Raw genomic sequence first — 23,519 nt, forward strand, 5'->3', positions numbered from 1 at the left:
TTGGAATAGTGACTGCACTCACTTTTTGAATATGTTCTGGTCATAATTTTGGTTAGGTTTCTTCATGAAAGTTGTAGATCTATATCTCAGCTTATTGTTGGTAAAATTTTAGGTCAATTGGACCTTTCTACACTGAGTTATGGCCAAATGACTAAACATTATTTATTTAGTCATTTTGCCCAGGTAGAATGCAGGTCACCCGAATTAGGGCAATCTTTTTGTCCACTTGGTTTGGTTTTCTGGGCATGGTTTCTTCACCAAAGTTGTGCCATTATGTGTCTTGTTTCATGTCCAATTGGCCTTGCACCAATTAAACCTCTACAATTGAAGTTATTGCTACCTAAACCTGCTGGACTCATGCCCAGTCCTGCAGGTCACCAAGGGCAGCCACACCAAACTCCAATCCCACTATATTGTAACATCTCTATTTGCATAGTCTGGTAAATTATACTGTTTCGGTGATCAGTGTCAGTTCGAATAATTAAGAGAATTAGAACCACACTTAAGACAACTAGATAAGCCATAAACACAAATAACTAGTAATTGCCAATTAGTTAAGTATAAATAAGAAGAACATAACATAAGAAGTTAAACGAGCTGAGAGTCACAGCGATGGGTGACCTTCTCGAGAATGGCTGAGAAGTCGATTTAAACTCAAATTTTGAACCGTAAAATGTGATGCTATGGTCCTTAGGACCCTTACAAACACAGTGGAAAAGAGAAAATCACGAAAAGTTTGTTAAGCCAATCAAATAATTAGGTCAGGGAGCCGGAAGAAATATTAAATTATTTGTAAACTGGGTCGAACCGGTGAGGGGCAATTTGGTCAATTGACCCCTAGAGTTTACCCCTGACCTAACTGTTAAATAAAATCGGAGAAAATAAAATTTCGGAGTCAGGAATTAAATTAAAGAACTAATAGAAAAATAAATAAAAAAAAAGAAAATGAAAAAGGTGTAGGGAGATGACATCATGCATGATTCCATAAAAGATTATAATTAATAAATTTAATTAAATTGATTTATAATCTTCCTAAGACAATTAAAAAGACAAAAAGGAAAAAGAAAAAAAGTTGGCCTTCTTCCTTATCCTCATTGCCGTCCACCTCTCCCTCTCATCTCCATGAATTTTCCTCCATTAAAGCTTGCACACAAGCTTTGAAATCCTTACTAAACCTCAACTTCTCCCATAATTACTTCATAAAAACTTGATTTAATCACTTGAGAAGAAGATTGGTCATCAAAGAAAGAAGAAAAGAAGAAAGAAAATTAGAGAAAAGGGGAGTTAGAGGTTGCTACACAAAGGTTAGTGATTTAAGTTACAAATGAGTTTATTACTTGTGTTCATAACTTAGTTAACTTAGAAATATGCTTAAAATGAAATAAAAATTTGTTAAGGGACCATGAATGATTTTCAGCTGGCATGTATATGGGGGTGTTATTGCATGATTTGATTAACTTAGATGGTGATATGAACTTTAAGTAGTTAAATGGTTGTGATTAAAGGCATGAATTACCTAAATGCAAGGAAATTGTGAATTAGGGTTTTGGACATTAGGGTTTAGAGACCAAAAATGTGAGAAACTTGTAAATGATGTCTTGAACCAAATTTGAAGTGAGAAATGGTCAATGGTTACCAAATGAAGTGTGTTGGAATGGTTGGAGTTAAGGCCAAATTCAAATTGAGTATGCAGCATGACCAAGTTATCTTTAAAGGACCAAAAATGAAATTTTACAAGTCCAATTGGTATGAGACCAATTGGGAATGAAAATAGACACTAATTGACACAATTTTCATTTAAGAAGCATGCCCAAAAAGTGACCAAAACCTAGTGAACAAATTGACCAAACTTGGAAAATCTCAGTCTGTCCTTGTACAAACTGACCAAATGAACAGTGTTTGTTCATTTGGCCATAACTTGAGCTAGGCAGGTCTAAATGACTTGAAATTTTACCAGTGAACATATGGGATATAGACCTAAAACTTTTATGAAGAAAACAAACCCAAATTATGCCATTAAAGAAGTTATTTAGCCACCCAAATTTGATGACCTAAAACTGCCAGAACCAAAATTTGCCCAGAATTTTGGGTTAAGTCCAATCCGGCAGCCATGGTTCAAATGGCTATAACTTGAGCTACAAACTCCAATTGGAGTGATTGAAAAAGGTGAATAAACTTAAGATAATAGAGAACATTTTCTATGAAGAAATTTTTGCCAAATTCTAACAGAAAAATGTCCAATGGAACAGTGTAACCTTAGACACCAAAACTGAAAATTATCAAATTTGCTTAAAAGACTTAGAATTTGAGTAAACAATCAAAACCAACAAATTTAGTGACCAAAATGTGATATGTGAGTGAAGTTGGAGTTCTCATACCTATCAAGCCTTAGAAAGTCAACAAATTGACTTGAATAGTACCATGAATAGTAACTCCAAAATGAAAATTTCCAAGGATGTTAGTTTAAGTATATTTGGGCTAGAATTAATTATTGGATTTATTGTGAAATAAGATACTGAAACACTATAAATTTTGTGTTTTAGCTGAAAAAAAACCCGAAAGGTATAAGGGACTGAGTCAAGGCCTAGAGGCGACTCACGTCAGGTTTGTGCATAATAAACTTAAGATTCTTTGTTTTTACTTGACAATTCTTGAAATAAATGTTGTGAATGAATTTGATTATTATGGCTTTGAAAGTATTATTTGAAAAATAGTGTGTTGCCTACTTTGTAAATGAAAAGTTTGGAATGGAATATGATTTGTAAATTGTATGAAATGTTTGAATAACTTGATTTAAATTGTTTTTAATTCACACTTGGCATGACAGTATTAATATGTTCCTCCTCCACTTGTGCGGTGAGTTTGATATTTGATCACTTTCCTTCCTCTCTGGCTTTCCAGTCTGAGGGGTGAGTTCGGATGAGTACTCATTAGCTAGCTAGCCACCTCCCTCATTGATTTTGATTAGTGAGGTCAGTATGCCTTGTCGTGATGTACACACGACATGTTCAGAAATTTTTTGTCATGGCCTAAGTTGTGTTATTGTTTGGCAACACTATATTTATTAAATTGCTTGATCAAGTTGTGCTATATTAAGCTTTAAAAATTATGATTTGTTATAAATGTGATTTGAGAAACAAATTGTGAAATGCGATTACGAGATTTTTTAATGATGATTTGTTCATAAATGTTTTATATTTTGCATTTTAGGCTTTATTGTGCACCACTGAGTATTTATATAATCAGCGATAGCTTTAACTTGCTGTCGCAGATAGAGAAAAAGACATAGCAGCAGAGACTCTGATTAGAGGAACACAATTGAAGAATTTTTGTATGGGTATTTGTCTATACCCTAGTAGTTTAGTTTGATGTAAATATGATAGTATGCATATGTATCTCTATAATTTGAGCGGTTATACAGATAAAATTGTAATAATATTATTTTTGAGATTTTGCATCTGTAAATTAACTTATGATTATAAATTAATGATTTAAAATGCAATGTGCATGGGTTATGAAATTTTTTGAGATATTAATTCTTGATTTGAAATTTGAATTTTGAATTGAAATGTTACTATTGCTGTTGATTTGAAGTTTGGTGGTTGCAAATGGAGTTGGAATTGAGAAATATATTGAGAGTGCTTCTATTTTCAGGTTTTGAAGAACTGTTTTCTCAAAATATAGACAGCACTCTACCGAAATTTTTATAAAAATTGTAGAGATTTTAAATATCTAAGAATTTAATTTATGTTTGGACTTTAAATAAAGTTTTTTTTTTAAATTTGAAAAATTTTTATCCACCAATTCCAAAAGTAAGAAAATTGTTTTAAAATCCCTTGTAGTATATTTAATGGGTTATCGGTAGGTGAATACGGGAATTCATTAAGTGTACTACGGGAACATGTTACATCTTACGAGGAGTAGGGTGTGACATTTTTAGTGGTATCAGAGCAAGGTTTTAAAATAAATTTTGAACTATGAATTTGAAATATTTTGTCGGTAAATACAACTACTCAAATGTTTGATATATATGACATATTACATCATGAATATGCACTAACGTAGGTCAACCTCCTTGTGTTTGTTATCAGAGAGTAGAAAATTTCTGAAACACGAAATGGAAGAGGGAGATCATTCTGTAGAGCAATCTGTCGAGGCTGAGGCCCGAGAAGAAGCCCCAGCACTCCAGAATGTGAGTGGGTCAGCCACTCCAGCTCCTCCTCAAGCACCGCAATTCCCTGCTCAATTTGCACAGCAGATGGCTGCGTTCTTTCAACAAATGGCAGGAAATGTGCCACCTCAAGCGCAGACACAAGCACCTGCAGCACAACCACATCCTCCGGCTCGACAATATGAGAAATTAATGAAATTTGGGGCTACAGAATTCAAAGGAACAGTGGATCCACTGGAAGCAGAATGGTGGTTAGAAAGGATGGAACGGGTTTTCAAAAAACTACAGCGTGCTGAAGAGTTGAAGTTCGAATATTCAGTATCACTTCTGCAAGGGGATGCATGTGAGTGGTGGAAGACCATCCCCTACAGTCTGGTAGAGCCACCAGTCCTCACATGGGCAGACTTTTTAAGGGAATTTTGACAAAAGTGGGTCCCTGATACTTATGTAGACATGAAGCTGCAAGAGTTTTTAAGTTTAAAGCAAGGAGATAGAACTGTAGCAGAGTATGAGCAGCAGTTTTCAAGGCTAAGCCATTATGCTGGAAGCTTAATCTCCACCCCCAGAGACCGGTGTAAAAGGTTTGAGGCTGGGTTGAGGCCTAGCTTGAGAATGCAAGCGGTAAGGTTCCGACACCAGAGTTTTTTCTGAATTGATTTCACAAGCCCTAGAACTGGAAAAGATATAATCAGAATGGGCAGTGAAAAAGAGTACACAAGAGAAAGAGAAATCTGAAAAGTTTACTGGTCAAGCTACTGAGAGTGGCTCTGGGAAAAGAAAACATTTTGGAGGATCTAGCTCGCGCGAATCGGGTAGAGGTATATCTTATAGACAGAAAACATCCCAATCCAATCAGCAAACTCAATAGAGATGCAGAAATACGCTGTCGGATCGACTTTGTGAGACTTGTGGTAAACCACATAGTGGAGTATGTTATAAAGCTATAGGAGCATGTTTCAATTATGGAGGGACTGGTCATTGTGCTAAGGATTGCATAAGTCCACGCCATTATGGATCATTTACCACGGCAGAAGGATCTGCCCAAGTTTCTACCCCAAAGAGTTTACCAACAGTTGGTAGAGGCAGAGGCAGAGGTAGGAGTAGTACACCTGGAAGTCAGAGTACTGTGAATCAACCAGGACAAGGTGATGCTCCAGTGAGAGTATACACTATGCCACAAGGGATGAGGATGAGACTTCTAGTATGGTTACTAGTATTTTCTCAATTCTTAACTGAGATATGTATATGTATTAAAAAAAAAATCAAATTTGATATCTTAGTGACTAGTCTTTTTTAAAATTAATTTTGAAAGAGTTTGTCAGTGAAAAGTATTTGCTAGCACACAAGAATTTGTAAAGTTAATTAGTAAGCCTAATTATGTAAGGAAAGAGAACCTAAAAGTAAGTTATAGTAATATAGTTATCTTAAATGTGGGTAAGGGTATTACTGCTGATAGATGTCAGTGGGTACCATAATCAAAATAAGTTCAAGATATTAGTGAATTTAAAAGAAATAAGAAATAGGGAAGTTTGTCCTATTGGGATGTATCATAGTAACTATGCAATATTCTTGATGTTTGTGCTGTAAGCTGCAGATTACAGTACTGACTTGGGATTTATTGTGTAGAGCTACGTAGTACCCAATAGTACACAAGAATAAGAATAGTTGCAAATGGCATCTGTTTTGGTACATTTATGATAAGATAAAGTTTTCTTATTGGAAAGGAGTTTGAAAATCCTAACCTGGGATTAAAACTCTAAAGTTAGAATATTGAAAGGTTATAGTTAAGTACAAAAGAAAATAATGACTACACATCAGTGCAAAATAAGCTATAGAATATCAATAGATAAAAATAAATAGAATAGTAAGAAATGAGAAAAATACTAGATGAGGAATTGCCACCAAGGCAAGCAATTTACTTAAGATGCGTAACGATATTCCAAACTATTTTATCAAGAAAGAAATAACTTAAACCAAAGCAAACAAGATAATGCAAAATGGCACATAGGCCTTGGTCATAAATGGAGATAGTAAGATAATGGTTATGGATAATGGTTATGGACCTATGGCCAAGAAAGAAACGACCACAAAAGAAAATAATTGCTAACACAACAGCAAGAAAAGACTAAAATATTCTAAACTAAACTGAAGGTTACATCAAATGATTAAGAGATTTGATAAGAAAAGAGTAAAACTAAGTTCTCACCCATAGGATCACACGAGGTCCTAGAAAAGCGGATCCACTAGCACACAGATTTGCTTACCTTTAAAATTGAAATGAATTTGAATCTAACTTATGACAGAAACTCATAAGGAACATGACACACGAGGTAAGTAATCGATGAGTAAATAGCATTAGTTAAAGTGCTAGGGACCATTATTCCGATTATAAAGCTATGTAGAAATGTGAGAAAAATATGAGAAAACAACATGCATGACTATTTGAGAACAGATAGCGGACACAATTTCGAGGACAAAATTATTTTAAAGGGGGGGAGAATTGTAACATCCCTATTTGCATAGTCTGGTAAATTATACTGTTCCGGTGATCGGTGTCGGTCCGGACAATTAAGAGAATTAGAACCACACTTAAGACAACTAGATAAGCCATAAACACAAATAATTAGTAATTGCCAATTAGTTAAGTATAAATAAGAAGAACAGAACATAAGAAGTTAAACGAGCCGAGAGTCACAGTGATGGGTGACCTTCTCGGGAATGACTGCGAAGTCGATTTAAACTCAAATTTCGAATCGTAAAATGTGACGCTGTAGTCCTTAGGACCCTTACGAACACAGTGGAAAAGAGAAAATCACGAAAAAGGTTGTTAAGCCAGTCAAATAATTAGTTCAGGGAGCTGGAAGAAATATTGAATTATTTATAAACCGGGTCGAACCGGCGAGGGGCAATATGGTCAATTGACCCCTAGAGTTTACCCCTGACCTAACTGTCAAATAAAATCGGAGAAAAGAAAATTTCAGAGTCAATAATTAAATTAAAGAACTAATAGAAAAATAAATAGAAAAAAAAAAGAAAATGAAAAAGGTGTAGGGAGATGACATCATGCATGATGCCATAAAGATTATAATTAATAAATTTAATTAAATTGATTTATAGTCTTCCTAAGACAATTAAAAAGAAAAAAAGGAAAAAGAAAAAAAGTTGGTCTTCTTCCTTATCCTCATTGCCGTCCACCTCTCTCTCTCATCTCCATGAATTTTCCTCCATTAAAGCTTGCACACAAGCTTTGAAATCCTTACTAAACCTCAACTTCTCCCATAATTGCTTCATAAAAACTTGATTTAATCACTTGAGAAGAAGATTGGTCATCAAAAAAAGAAGAAAAGAAGAAAGAAAATTGGAGAAAAGGGGAGTTAGAAGTTGCTACACAAAGGTTAGTGATTTAAGTTACAAATGAGTTTATTACTTGTGTTTATAACTTAGTTAACTTAGAAATATGCTTAAAATGAAATAAAAATTTGTTGAGGGACCATTAATGATTTTCGTCCAGCATGTATATGGGGGTGTTATTCCATGATTTGATTAACTTAGATGGTGATATGAACTTTAAGTAGTTAAATGGTTATGATTAAAGGCTTGAATTAGCTAAATGCAAAGAAATTGTGAATTAGGGTTTTGGACATTAGGGTTTAGATACCAAAAATGTGAGAAACTTGTAAATGATGTCTTGGACCTAATTTGAAGTGAGAAATGGTCAATGGTGACCAAATGAAGTGTGTTGGAATGGTTGGAGTTAAGGCCAAATTCAGATTGTGTATGGTCATGCTGCTGGAAGCATGACCAAGTTATCTTTAAAGGACCAAAAATGAAATTTTACAAGTCCAATTGGTATGAGACCAATTTGGAATGAAAATAGACACTAAATGACACAATTTTTATTCTGGAAGCATGCCCAAAAAGTGACCAAAACCTAGTGAACAATTTGACTAAACTTGGAAAATCTCAGTCTATCCCTGTATAAACTGACAAAATGATTGGCCATAACTTGAGCTATGCAGGTCTAAATGACCTGAAATTTTACCAGTGAATAGATGAGATATAGACCTAAAACTTTCTTGAAGAACACAAACCCAAATTATGCCATTAACCAAGTCATTTGGCCACCTAAAGTTGGTTACCTAAAACTGCTAGAACCAAAATTTGCCCAGAATTCTGGGTTAAGTCCAATCCAGCAGCCATGGTTCAAATGGCTATAACTTGAGCTAAAAAACTCCAATTGGAGTGATTCAAAAAGGAGAATAAACTTAAGACAATAGGAAACATTTTCTATGAAGAAAGTTTTGCCAAATTCTAACAAAAAAATGACCAATGGAACAGTGCAACCTTAGACACCAAAACTGAAAACTATCAAATTTGCCTAAAAGACTTAGAATTTGAGTAAACAACCAAAACCAACAAATTTAGTGACCAAAATGTGGTATGTGAGTGAAGTTGGAGTTCTCATACCTATTAAGCCTTAGAAAGTCAACAAATTAACTTAAATAGTACCATGAATAGTAACTCCAAAATGAAAATTTCCAAGAATGTTAGTTTAAGCATATTTGAGCTAGAATTAAGTATTTATGAATTAATTATTGGATTTATTGTGAAATAAGATACTGAAACACTATAAATTTTGTGTTTCAGCTAAAAAAGATCTAAAAGGTATAAGGAACTGAGTTAAGGCCTAGAGGCGACTCACGTCAGGTTTGTGCACAATAAACTTAAAATTCTTTGTTTCTACTTGACAATTCTTGAAATAAATGTTGTGAATGATTTTAATTATTATGGCTTTGAAAATATTATTTGAAAAATAGTGTATTGCCTACTTTGTAAATGAAAAGTTTGGAATGGAATATGATTTGTAAATTGTATGAAATGTTTGAATAACTTGATTTAAATTGTTTTTAATTCACACTTGGCATGACAATATTAATATGTTCCTCCTCCACTTGTGGCGTGAGTTTGATATTTGATCACTTTCCTCCCTTTCTGGCTTTCCAGTCTGAGGGGTGAGTTTGGATGAGTACTCATTAGCTAGCTAGCTACCTCCCTCATTAATTTCGATTAGTGGGGTGAGTATGCCTTGTCGTGATGTACACACTACATGTTCGGAAATTTTGTGTTATGGCCTAAGTTGTGTTATTTTTTGGCAACACTATGTTTATTAAATTGCTTGATCTAGTTGTGCTATATTAAGCTTTGAAAATTATGATTTGTTATAAATGTGATTTGAGAAAAAAATTGTGAAATGTGATTACGAGATTTTTTAATTGTCACACCCTACCCCTCTGTAAGGCATGACATGATCCCGTAGTATACCTAATGAATTACCAACTTCGTCTACTGATAACCCATTAAATACACTACAAGAGATTTTAAAACTTTTCTTACTTCTTGTGACACCCCTTACCCGTCTACAGTATATCCGAGTAAGTTATGTCACACGGTGTACCGGAACACTTTATTTTATCTTAACTAATTTTCATCATAATTTTGAATATATCTTGTGAAATATAATCTATTTAAGTCATTTGTTGAAATTTTAATTTATTTGAGGTTCCAAAAATTTTATAGAAAATCCGGCAGAGTACCGGCTAAAAATGGAGAAAACAGTTCTTCGGAACTTGTGAAAAACACTTCCTATAATCATATTCAATCATCACAAACTCCAACATCAAAATCTCAACATTTTTCAATTTCATTTCTCAATCATTCATCTCATGTGATAATCATGTATAAATCACAGATAAACATTCACTTTTCCATTCACAAACACAATTCTCATTATTTACATGAACATCAAAATACATTCCATAAGTTCAATTACATATGAGAAAATAAAAATTAGTTACAAAATATCAAAATGAAACCTAGTGTCCTACCAATGCACAGAAGATGGTGAGGTGACACGGACACTATGCAGAGCTGCAGGATGGTCTCACCCATCTGCGGTCTACTGGGCTCTCGATCAGTATCTCCAGAACCTACGCATGGAAAAAGCAACGCGCTAAGCAATAATGCTTAGTGGTGCAATAATAAAATAAAAGGAAATAACAGAAAATAAATATGTATTGAATGTATCGATGTTTTACTGGTTTTATACTTGTTATAATCATTTATTTCGTTAACTTTATCCACTTTCATTCTTTTGGTTGCCCAAGTAACCTATACTGGACGACTGGACTGGATAAACGGGTATACTGGCACTAGGTATCTAGTACCTCGGGCCGTCACACCATCGGTCACGTATGCATCTCCCGGTGTGCAACAGAATAGCTAATAAGCTGTAATAACAATAGGCACAAGGCCAAATATCAACATAAGGTCAGAATGGCTAAAAGCCATAAAATCACAGAATGGCATAATGCCATGTGCAGTACTGCTAACTGAACCCTATTGGCATGCCAAACTATCCAAACCAATCTTGTTAGGTATACTAGGGCATTTGATACTTTTGAATTCTTCAATTTTTGAATTTCAAGTTTTGGTGTCACTATTCACCTCATTGGTCAACAAAAATGTTGATTTTTGGATAGAGAATAGGTACATTGGTTTTAACACCCCCAATGTACCACATTTTGCATTCAAAACTTGTTGGAATTAATCACCAATACCATTTTTAAGCTTAGAACTAAGGGAGCAGAAATTTCAGTTTTTGTACCCCAATTTTTCTATTCCATTTGTGACTGTTACAGTGGGAATTTGAGGAAATGATAAACATGAAAGTTGTTCCTTATTTTGTCTAGTTGAATTTCTTTTTTTGAATCACTCCATTTGGAGTTTTGTAGCTCCAGATATGGTCCAAAAATCACAGCTGGCCGAATTGCAAAACTGCAGAATTGACCATATCTACAGTGCAGTGAACAGTGACTGAAACTGCCTTATTGGATATGTTCTGGCCATAATTTGGGGTAGGTTTCTTCGTGAAAGTTGTTTGTCTATATCTTAACTTGTTGCTGTAAAAATTTCAAGTCAATTTTCCCATTCTACAATGAGTTATTGCCAAATGAACAATTACTGTTCATTTGGTCATTCTGCAGATTCTGGTTGCAGGACATCCGGGTTGGGGCCAGTTTTTGGTCCACTTGCTTTGGTCTTTTGGGCATGGTTTCTTCACCAAAATTGTGCCATTATGTGTCTAGTTTCATGTCCAATTGGCCAAACACCAATTGAACCTACACAGCCCAAGTTATGGCTGTCCAAACAGGCTGGACTCACAGCCACCCTGCTGGTTTCACTAGGCAGCATACCAAATCAGTTTTCTAATGCTACAATTCACTCCAAGTTATGATCAAATTACCTCAAATGGTCACTAATTGACCATTAGAATGTTCATATACCATTTCATGAGCAAACCCTAATTTTTGTTCAAGTCTCCAAGTTCTCAAAGTTCAATTTATACATTAAACTTACAATTTCAACTTAAATCATGTTCTTAAACATGAATTGAGTGAGAGAGAGAATAAATTGGGCACTAACCTCTTTTGCTAACTTTTCCATGTCTCCAAAACTCCCTTCTTCCTTCTTCTTTTTGCTGGCTAGAGGTTTTTCAAGTTGCAAAATCAATTTTTAGTGAAGCAAGGTTGTGGTTTCAAGGTGATTTGGTGGGTTGTCTCAAGCTTCCATTAAGCTTCCATGGAGGAATGGGTTTGGGAGAGAGTGTAACGTTTTTGGGTGAGGAAGAGCAGATGGCTTTTGTTTTTATTTGTCTCAATTATCCCTTTTTATTAGTTAATTAAGTGGTTGTTTAAATGTAATTGGTGGAAACTTTTAAATGACATCATAATGATGTCATAATTTGCATTATATTGTATTTTCTTTTCTTTTCTTTTCTACTAACTTCAAATTAATTTTTCATCAACATTAATTCATATTTTATGTCATAATAGTTATTTACTCAACTGGACAAGTCGGCCAAAAATCGCCTCTGAAGGCGAAATGACCAAAATGCCCTCTGTTTGGCTTAACGGGTCAACATTGTCCGTACCGATTGAAAAATTTTTCTAAATATTTTCTCGGCATTCTAATGCCATAGGAACCTCAATGACCCTTCTCTGGAGTCCCAAAAATTATTTTATGAATTTTTCCCCGGGTCTAGGGCTCCTAGTTGCGAGAACCGCAACTTCCCTCTAGGTTACCCATCGCTTGGGCACCGGCTCATTTAACTTGGTTGTATTTTATTTCTAAAATTTTTACTAAATTTTTCTTATTAATATTTGAGTTAATTATGGTTCCTCACTTTAGTTTAAATATTTTTCCGAACGTTCTAACTGTCCGGACCGACACTGGTCACCGGAACAGTAGAATGTACAGAGTTGCTACAGGGAGGGTGTTACAACTCTTCTCCTCTAATTTAAATTTCGTCCTCGAAATTTACCTGATGCAAACAGTTGAGGGAACTGTTGCCTCATCGTTTCTTCACTTTCCCAAGTTGCCTCCTCGGTGTTGTGGTGCCTCTAAAGCACTTTCACCAATGGAATCTGCTTATTTCTCAACTCTTTCACTTCTCGAGCCAGGATCCGTATGGGTTCTTCTTCATATGTCAAATACGGTTGTATTTCAATTTCTTTCCTGGAGATGACACGTGAAGGATCTGAGCGGTATCTGCTTAGCATAGCTACGTGAAACACATTGTGGATCTTGTCCAACTCTAGTGGTAAAGCTAGCCTATAGGCCACTGGACCCACACGTTCCATGACTTCATATGGGCCAATGAACCTAGGGCTTAACTTACCTTTTCTTCCAAACCTCAATACCTTCTTCCACGGTGACACCTTGAGGAACACTTTGTCGCCAACCGCATATTTTATTTCTTTTCTCTTTAGGTCGGCATAAGATTTACATGCATGCGAGGCAACCTTGATTGGCTTTGATTAGTTTCACTTTCTCCTCGATCTGTTTCACGGATCTGGCCCCACGATTTGTCTTCGCCCAATTCAGTCCAAAGACTGCTGAGTTCTACATTTCCTCCCATACAGTGCTTCATATGGGGCCATTTGGATACTAGCTTGGTAGCTATTATTGTATGCAAATTCTGCCAGTGGGAGGTATCTATCCCAACTTCCCTCAAACTCAATGACACAACTCCTCAGCATATCCTCAAGGACCTGACATATATTTCATGTTATTATTATCATTTTAGTTCAATAGTTGTATTAATTCAATTGATTCAATTGTTTACCTGGATTACTCTTTCGGATTGCCTATCCGTCTGAGGATGGAATGCTATGCTGAAGTGGAGTTGTGTACCCAAGGACTCATGCAACTTCTTCCAAAATCTCGATGTAAACCTTGGGTCTCGATCAGATATGATGGAAAGTGGAATTCCATGCAGTCTAACTATCTCACTAATATACAATTCTGCTAACTTCTCCAGTGAGTAGTCAGTCCTAACTGGCAGAAAGTGTGCTGACTTTGTCAATCTATCCACTATCACCCATACTGCATCATGTTTCTTCTAGGTGAGAGGTAGACCACTTACAAAATCCATGGTGACTCGATCCCATTTCCATTCTGGTATGCGTATAGGCTGTAGCAAACCTGATGGAACTTGATGTTCTGCCTTGACTTGCTGACATGTCAAGCATTTAGTCACATAGTCAGCTATGTCCTTCTTCATACCAGGCCACCAATACTGAAGTTTTAGATCATGATACATTTTTGTACTTCCTGGGTGCATAGCATATACACTGGTGTGTGCCTCTTTTAGAATACTGGCCTTCAATTCCCCATCATCTGGTGTCGCAAGGTGTTTTGCGGTCGCCTGAACGAACCCTCACTGAAGTGGAAAAGAATGAGGAGTCGCCACTTTAGTTTTGAGGGAAACTAAAGAAAACCATTTGTGAAGATAAATTGAAATAAAACCACTTCAAAACAGAGATTCTAAGTTCGGGGTCCGTAAACGGGTGGGGAAGGTGTTAGGCACCCCACCTCGTCCCTTAATTAGGGTGAGTAGATTTAACTTCGCACTCTTTATAAATTAGTTAGGAGGACTTGAATGGAAATGTTAATCCTTTTGACAAAAGGAAATTTGATTTTTCACTAATTCGGATTACCCAGATACATAAGTAAATGAGACAACCTTAGTGAGTTACTGTTGTATGTTAGTTTTGTTTGAAGGGCTATTTTATTAGAATCCAATTTTTGAAATTGGATGAGAACTCTCCTCCGATCTCTTTTAAATATTTATTTAAATTTTAGATTGAGAACCGGATAAGAACTCTCCTCCGATCTCTTTTAATATTTATTAAAATTTTTGGATGGAGAATCGGATAAGAACTCTCCTCCGATCTCTTTTAATATTTATTAAAATTTTTAAGCTTGAGAACCGGATAAGAACCCTCCTCTGATCTCTTTTAATATTTATTAAAATTTTTAAGCTTGAGAACCGGATAAGAACCCTCCTCCGATCTCTTTTAATATTTATTAAAATTTTTGGATAGAGAATCGGATATGAACTCTCCTCCGATCTCTTTTAATATTTATTTGTTAAAATTTTAGATTGAGAATCGGATAAGAACTCTCCTCTGACCTCTTTTAATTAAATGGTAGTCGGATAAGGATTTTTCGATCTCTCTAAATTTTACCTATCGAGAGGGCCTAAGGCTAAGGGTTCTGACGTTCAAAGATGTCAAGGGGTCTGCGCAAGACTTCTTTAACTTATTGGTACCTTAGAACTGGGCAGGGGATTCCAAACTGAATCCTCCAACCTTCCTATATGGTCGCCTCACCAGCATTTTTGGTAGCCGATCTATTCCATTTAGTTATCCAGGGTTTGGTTTTACTCTGTCTTATGACGTCTTGCCCTATGACCTACTGAGTCATTCTAGTGACTCAGCTTTACCATTTTCCAGGCTTATTATTCAGACCTTTCATTATTTCAAAAGGACTCTTAAGTTGCCGTTACCCACATCTCATCCAACCACGTATGTATCGCTTGGAACTAGATGACTTACGCTCAGAAATAATAAAGATTAACAAAGGTATCGACACGGAAATAAACTAGAGCACAACCTTTCTCTGTATCTTTCTAGCGTGATATGAACTTAAAGAAAATAACATACGTAAAGAAAGAAAAATGGAAATGCATAAAACAAGAACTAAACTTAATAAAATGGCAACATGAATACTGACCTGTAAGGAGTCGATTCTAGTGAACTAACCGAGAATCACAAAACGTAATAAGATTGCAAGTTGATAGCCGGGAGACTAAGGTTCGCCTTTGAACAAAGAGTGCTTCACTAAATGCAATCGAGTCAGAATTATACCCGAGTTTAAATGAGATTGAGCATGGGCGATGGAAGTGAAAATAAAGATAACAAGGAACTGAAAAATGTGAACGCTACGTGATAATGAACGAGCTGAAAATGGAGAGTTTCTGTGACACCCCTTACCGGTCTACAGTATATCCAAGTAAGATATGTCACACGGTGTACCGGAACACTCTACTTTATCTCAATCATTTTTATTCTTCCTTAATTTACTTTTATCATAGTTTTGAATATAATTTATGAAATATAATTCATTTAAGTCATTTATTGGAATTATAATTTATTTGAGGTTCCGAAAATTTTATAGAAAATCTGGCAGAGTACCGGCTAAAAATGGAGAAAACAGTTCTTTGGAACCTATGAAAAACACTTCCAATAATCATATTCAATCATTCTCAAACTCCAATATGAAAATCTCAATATGTTTTTCAACAACATTTCCATTTCTCAATCATTCATCTCATGTAATAATCATGTAAAAGTCATAAATAAATATTCACTTTTCCATTCACAAACACAATTTCCATTATTTACATGAACATCAAAATACATTACATAAGTTTCAATTACACAAAAGAAAATAAAAGTTAGTTACAAAATACCAAAATGAAACCTAGTGTCCTACCAATGCACTGAAGATGGTGAGGTGACACGGACACTATGCAGAGCTGCAGGAGGTCTCACCCAGTCTGTGGTCTACCGGGTTCTCGGTTAGGATCTCCAGAACCTACGCGTGGCAAAAGCAACGCGCTAAGCAATAATGCTTAGTGGTGCCAATAATATAATAAAATGAAATAACATAAAATAAATATGTAGTGAATGTATTAATGTCTCATTGTAAATAAATTTTCTTTGAGTATTTGTAGTCGTACTTATATTGTACTGGTTATATTCATTATTTCATTACATTTATCCACTTTCATTTTTTTTGTTGCCCAAGTAACCTATACTGGATGACTGCACTGGATAAACGGGTAAACTGGTACTGGGTATCAAGTACCTCGGGCCGTCACACCATCGGTCACATATGTATCTCCCGGTGTGCAACAGAACGGCTAACAAGCTGTAATAACATCAGGCACAAGGCCAAATCTCAACACAATGTCAGAATGGCTAAAAGCCATGAAATCACAGAATGGTATAATGCCATGTGCAGTACTGCTAACTGAACCCTATTGGCATGCCAAACTATCCAAACCAATCTTGTTAGGTATACTAGGGCATTTGATACTTTTGAATTTTACAATTTTTGAATTTCAAGTTTTGGTGTTACTATTCCCTTCATTAGTCAACAAAAATGTTGACTTTTGCATAGAAAATAGGTGCATTGGTTTTAACACTCCCAACATACCACATTTTACATTCAAAATTTGTTAGTATTGGTTAACAATACCATTTCTAAGCTTAAAATTAATGGAGCAGAATTTTTAGTTTTCATACTCTATCTTTACTATTCCATTAGTTATTGTTGCAGTGCGAATTTGGAAAAATGATAAACATGAAAGTTGTTCTTTATTTTGTCTAGTTGAATTTATTTTTTTGAATCACTCCATTTGGAGTTTTGTAGCTCAAGTTATGGTCTAAAAACCACAACTGGCCGGATTGAAAATTTTCAGGGCTGACCATATCTACAGTGCAGTGAACAGTGACTGCAACTTAATTGTTGGATAGGTTCTGGTCATAATTTGGGGTAGGTTTCTTCAAGAAAGTTGTTGGTCTATATCTTAGCTTGTTGCTGGAAAAATTTCAGGTCAATTGGGCCATTCTACAATGAGTTATGGCCAAATGAACAATCACTATTCATTTGGTCATTCTGCAAAAACTAGTTGCAGGACACCCGGATTGGGGCAAGTTTTTGGTCCACTTGGTTTGGTCTTATGGGCATGGTTTCTTCACCAAAGTTGTGCCATTATGTGTCTAGTTTCATGTCCAATTGGCCAAACACAATTGAACTTATACAGCCCAAGTTACGGCTGTCCAAACAAGCTAGACTCACAGCCACCCTGCAAGTCTCACTAGGCAGCATACCAAATCAGTTTTATAATGCTACAATTCACTCCAAGTTATGGTCAAATTGCCTCAAATGGTCACTAATTGACCATTAAAACTTCAGTTTGTGTCCATTTTCATCCACCACCAAAATTAAATTTCAAAACCCTAACCCTAATTGTCCAAGCCTCCAATTCATGCATCTTACTCCTAATTTGCTATACTAATCATATAATTTATAAGAGGGGCAGCTAATATGTCACTTTAACCAAAGAATTCTCCTAACTCTAACTCATGTCAAGGCTGCCAAAATTTCATGAAATATAACCATGCTTCATTAATTCAATTTTCATCAAATTTTCAACTTAACTTAGCTCAAATTAATGATTAGAAAGGTATAAAAGCAAAGTATATGGCACTAACCTTAGTAGGGCAGAATTTTCTCTTGTTAATTCTTCACTTTCTTTGGCTTTCTTGGCAGCCAAACACTTGCTTAAGATGTATAGACAAATTTTATTGAAGTGGACTTAGGATTTTAAGTGAGATTTGGGTGGGTTATAAAGCTTTGGTAAGCTTACAATGGTGGAATGGTTATGGAGTTTGAGGGATACGGGAAGGTGATGGGCTGCTGGATTTTTATGAGTTTTTTGCTGTATTCTATCCACATTTTATTAGTTAATTTAAGTGTTGATTAAATATGATTGGTGGGTAAGTGTTTAATGGCATCATATGATGTCATAATTGGTATTTTCTTCCATTTTTTTTCTTCTCTTCTCTACTCATTTTCAATTTAATTTTTAGCATTATTTATTCACATTTTATATTATAATAATTATTTACTTAACTGGACAAGTCGGCCAAAAATCATCTCTGAAGGCGAAATGACCAAAATGCCCTCCGTTTGGCTCAACAGGCCAAAATTGTCTGTACTAATTGAAAAAATTTTCTAAATATTTTCTTGGAATTCTAATGCCATAGGAACCTCAATGACCCTTCTCTGGAGTCCCAAAAATTATTTTATAAATTTTCTCTTGGGTCTAGGGCTCCTAGTTGCGAGAACCGCAACTTCCCACTGGGTTACCCATCGCTTGGGCATCGGCTCATTTTACTTGGTTGTATTTTATTTCTAAAATTTTTTCTAAATTTTTATTATTAATATTTGAGTTAATTATGGTTCCTCACTTTAGTTTAAATATTTTTTTCAGACGTTCTAGCTGTCCGGACCGACACTGGTCACCGGAACAGTAGAATATACGGAGTTGCTACAGGGAGGGTGTTACAACTCTTCCCCTCTAATTTAAATTTCGTCCTCAAAATTTACCTGATGCAAACAGTTGAGGGAACTGTTGCCTCATCGTCTCTTCACTTTCCCAAGTTGCCTCTTCGGTGTTGTGGTGCCTCCAAAGCACTTTCACCAGTGGAATCTGCTTATTCCTTAACTCTTTCACTTCCCGAGCCAGGATCCGTATGGGTTCTTCTTTATATGTCAAATCCGGTTGTACTTCAATTTCTTCCATGGAGATGACATGTAAAGGATCTGAGCGATATCTTCTTAGCATAGATACGTGGAACACATTGTGGATCTTGTCCAGCTCTGGTGGTAAAGCTAGCCTATAGGCCACTGGACCCACATGTTCAATGATTTCATATGGGCCAATGAACCTGGGGCTTAAGTTACCTTTTCTTTCAAACCTTAGTACCTTCTCCCACGGTGACACCTTGAGGAACACTTTATCGCCAACCGCATATTTTATTTCTTTTTGCTTCAAGTCGGCATAGGATTTCTGTCTGTCTGAGGCAACCTTCAGATTGGCTTTGATTAGTTTTACTTTCTCCTCAGTCTGTTTCACCAGGTTTGGCCCTACCAGTTTGTCTTCGCCAATTCACCCAAAGACACCTGAGTTCTACATTTCCTCCCATACAGTGCTTCATACGGGGCCATTTGGATACTAGCTTGGTAGCTATTGTTGTATGCAAATTCTGCCAATGGGAGGTATCTATCCCAACTTCCCTCAAACTCAATGACACAACTCCTCAGCATATCCTCAAGGACCTGACATATATATCATGTTATTATCATCATTTTAGTTCAATATTTGTATTAATTCAATTGGTTCAATTGTTTACCTGGATTACTCTTTCTGATTGCCCATCCATCTGAGGATGGAAAGCTGTGCTGAAGTGGAGTTGTGTACCCAAGGACTCATGCAACTTCTTCCAAAATCTCGATATAAACCTTGTGTCTCGATTAGATATGATGGAAAGTGGAATTCCATGCAATCTAACTATCTCACTGATATACAATTCTGCTAATTTCTCTAGTGAGTAGTCAGTCCTAACTGGCAGAAAGTGTGCTGACTTCGTCAATCTATCCACTATCACCCATACTACATCATGTTTCTTCTGGGTGAGAGGTAAACCACTTACAAAATCCATGGTGACCCGATCCCATTTCCATTCAGGTATGCGTATAGGCTGTAGTAAACCTGATGGAACTTGATGTTCTGCCTTGACTTGCTGACATGTCAAGCATTTAGTCACATAGTCAGCTATGTCCTTCTTCATACCAGGCCACCAATACTGAAGCTTTAGATCATGATACATCTTTGTACTTCCTGGGTTCATAGCATAAACACTGGCATGTGCCTCTTTCGAATCATCGGCTTTCAATTCCCCATTATCCGTACACATACTCTTCCTTTGTAGTAGAGACACCCATCCGCTTTCACCTCATAGTCGCTTTTTCCTCCGAGATTTTGCTCATAATAGATATTAATTTTTCATCTACCTTTGCCCATCTAAAATCAGAAGCAGTGTTTGGCCTCACTTGCAACTCAGCCAAAATAGCTCCATCTCGAACCAAAGATAGACGGGCATTCAATGATCTCAAAGCTGTGATGGACTTTCTGCTCAAAGCATCAGCAACTACATTTGCCTTCCCAGAATGGTAGCCAATTACACAATCATAGTACTTCAGGAACTCAATCCATCGTCTCTGTCTAAGGTTGAGCTCCTTCTGGGTTGGCAAGTATTTCAGGCTTTTGTGATCCGTGTAAATGTAGCACTTTTTACCATATAAGTAATGCCTCCATATCTTCAGTGCGAAGATAATTGCTGCAAGCTCTAGATCATGGGTAGGGTAATTCTGTTCATGTGGCCTTAGCTGCCAGGAAGAATAAGCGATCACCTTCCCCTCTTGCATTAATACACACCCTAACCCATTATGAGAGGCATCACTGTAGACCACAAAGTCCTTTCCTGACATTGGCTGTGTTAATAATGGTGCCTCTGTCAACATAGCCTTCAACTTCTCAAAACTGGTCTGACACTTGTCATTCCAGTCAAATCTGACATTCTTGTGTAACAACTTGGTCATTGGAGTAGCTATTAAGGAAAATCCCTTCACAAATCTCCTGTAATACCCAGCTAGCCCCAAGAAGCTTCTGACCTCAGTTGTATTTCTGGGAGGCTTCCATTCCATCACTGCTTCTATTTTCTTGGGATCCACTCTAATCCCATCAGCTGACACTATGTGTCCAAGGAATGCAATTTCATTTAACCAGAAGTCACACTTGGACAACTTAGCATATAGCTTCTTTTCTCTTAGGGTTTGCAGAACAATCCTCAAATGTTCATCATGTTCTTCCCTGGTCTTGGAATACACCAAAATATCATCAATAAAGACCACTACGAACCGATCTAAGTATGGATGGAAGATACGGTTCATAAGGTCCATGAATGCTGCTCGTGCATTCGTTAGGCCAAAGGGCATCACCAGAAACTCATAATGCCCATACCGGGTCCTGAATGCAGTCTTTGGGACATCTACATCCTTCACCCTCAACTGATGATACCCAGATCTGAGATCAATCTTAGAAAATACTCCTGCTCCCTTCAACTGATCAAACAAATCATCAATTCTAGGCAACGGATATTTGTTCTTCACAGTCACTTTATTCAACTGCTAGTAATCGATGCATAACCTCAAAGTCCCATCCTTCTTTTTCACAAATAGCACTGGAGCTCCCCATGGTGACACACTGGGGCGTATGAACCCCTTATCAAGCAACTCTTGCAACTGAGTTTTCAACTCCCTCAATTCAGTGGGTGCCATCCTATAAGGAGCAATGGAAATGGGTGCTGTACTCGGCAGTGTCTCAATAGCAAACTCGACTTCCCTTTCTGGTGGCAAACTAGGCAATTCTTCAGGGAATACATCTGGGAAGTCTTTTACTGTGGGTATGTCACACAGATCTGGCTTAGCCTGCCTAGTATCCACCACATGTGCTAGGTAGGCTTCATAGCCTTTTCTCATCATTTTTCTTGCAGCTATGGCTGAGATGACATTGGACAAGAAATCTGTCCATTCCCCCACAACTGTGATCTCATTACCCCTAGGAGTTTTCAAAGAAATCCTCTTCAGTTTACAATCAACTATTGCCTGATGACGTGACAACCAGTCCATTCCCAAAATCACGTCAAACTCATGGAAAGGCAACTCAATCAGGTCTGCCAAGAATTCATACCCCTGAATCCTTAACGGGCAACCCTTTTATACTTTGTTCACCACTACACTGTGGCCCAATGGATTAGTGACCAGAATGTCTTAGTCACTCTCCCCTACTAATATCCCCCTTTCTATAGGTAAGTTGATGCAGATGTATGAATGAGTGGATCCTGGATCCACCAATGCATACACAGATGTATTGTAGAGGGAGAACATACCCCTGATGATGTCTGGGGCATCTTGCTCCTCCTGAGCTCTCATGGCATAGGCTCTGGCAGGTGGTCTGCTCTCAGGCCTCTCTGCTGGCTCAGATGCAGGCCTCAGATTTGCCAGATTTCCTTCCCATTTGTGGTGTAGGAGCAGGTCTGTCTGTTTGTGTTGGAGCAGCTGTAGTAGTTCTGCGTGGACAATTCCTTAGCTGATGCTCTGTCGACCCACACCTTAAGCAGGCACCAGTCACTCTCCAACACTCCCCCTTATGCCACTTCATGTAATGTGGACATGCAGAAGATGTTGGGGCTGGTCCCCTAAACCCCATCCCTGGAGAGCTGCCCACTAATAGTGTGGACTAACCTCTCCTAGGGGTAAACTATGGCCTGGGCCCCTGAGACTGACCCTGACCTTGTGATTGACCTGAACTCTATGCAGGTGGACCCTTGAACTTCTTCTCAAATGCAGGAGATGAACTAGACTGACCTGGGCCCCTCTTCTACTGTCTCTCTCTTCTGGTCTGCTCACTTATTCTTACTTTTTCAACTTTTATTGCAGCTTCCACTAACTTGGTGAAGTTAGTGATTCCCAAGGCAGTGATCATGATCTTTATGTTGTCATTTAATCCCTCTTCAAATCTCTTACACCTTTCGGCCTCATTAGGGACTATCTCCCTTCCGTAGCGGCTTAATCTGACAAATTCCTTTTCATACTCTACCACCGTCACCGTCTGCCTCAGGTTAATGAACTCTTTTCTTCTCTCTTCCAGGTATACACTACCCACATATTTCTTCTTAAATTCGGAGAGGAAGAAGTCCCAAGTTATTACTTATGGCTGTACTTCACTGGACACAGTATCCCACCATTCATATGCATCATCTTGTAACAGAGATATGGTAGCTTCTAGATTTTGTTCTGGAGTGCAGTGGAGTTATTTTAAAACTCTGCCTGTTCTGTTCAACCAATTTTCGGCTGCAACAGAATCATCTTCTCTTTTGCCAAAGAAGTCCACTGCTCTAACTTTTCTCAATTTTTCCAGGTGTGATTTTGGTTGTGGAGGTGGTGGTGGTGGTGGCATTACCCCAGCCATTTGTTTGAAGAATTCGGCCATTTGCTGGAACACGGCTTGTGGAGGTTGAGCAGGCTCTGATGGAGCTGGTGGAGCAGGTTCTCCCTTACCCCCAGTCTCAACTGCTGCAGGAGGAGCATGACTCTCCACTTCCCCCTCAACTACCCTTTGAGATGAAAGGTCCATATCCTATTTAACAAAGACAACAGATCTGCATTAGTGTCACCTCGACTCTTACAAATGCAATGCATGGTATGGACTCAATCTAGGCCCAGAAACGCCAAAACCGTGCTCTGATAC

The sequence above is a fragment of the Hevea brasiliensis genome, chromosome 8, assembly GCF_030052815.1.
Source record: "Hevea brasiliensis isolate MT/VB/25A 57/8 chromosome 8, ASM3005281v1, whole genome shotgun sequence".
In the NCBI taxonomy this organism is placed as follows: domain Eukaryota; kingdom Viridiplantae; phylum Streptophyta; class Magnoliopsida; order Malpighiales; family Euphorbiaceae; genus Hevea; species Hevea brasiliensis.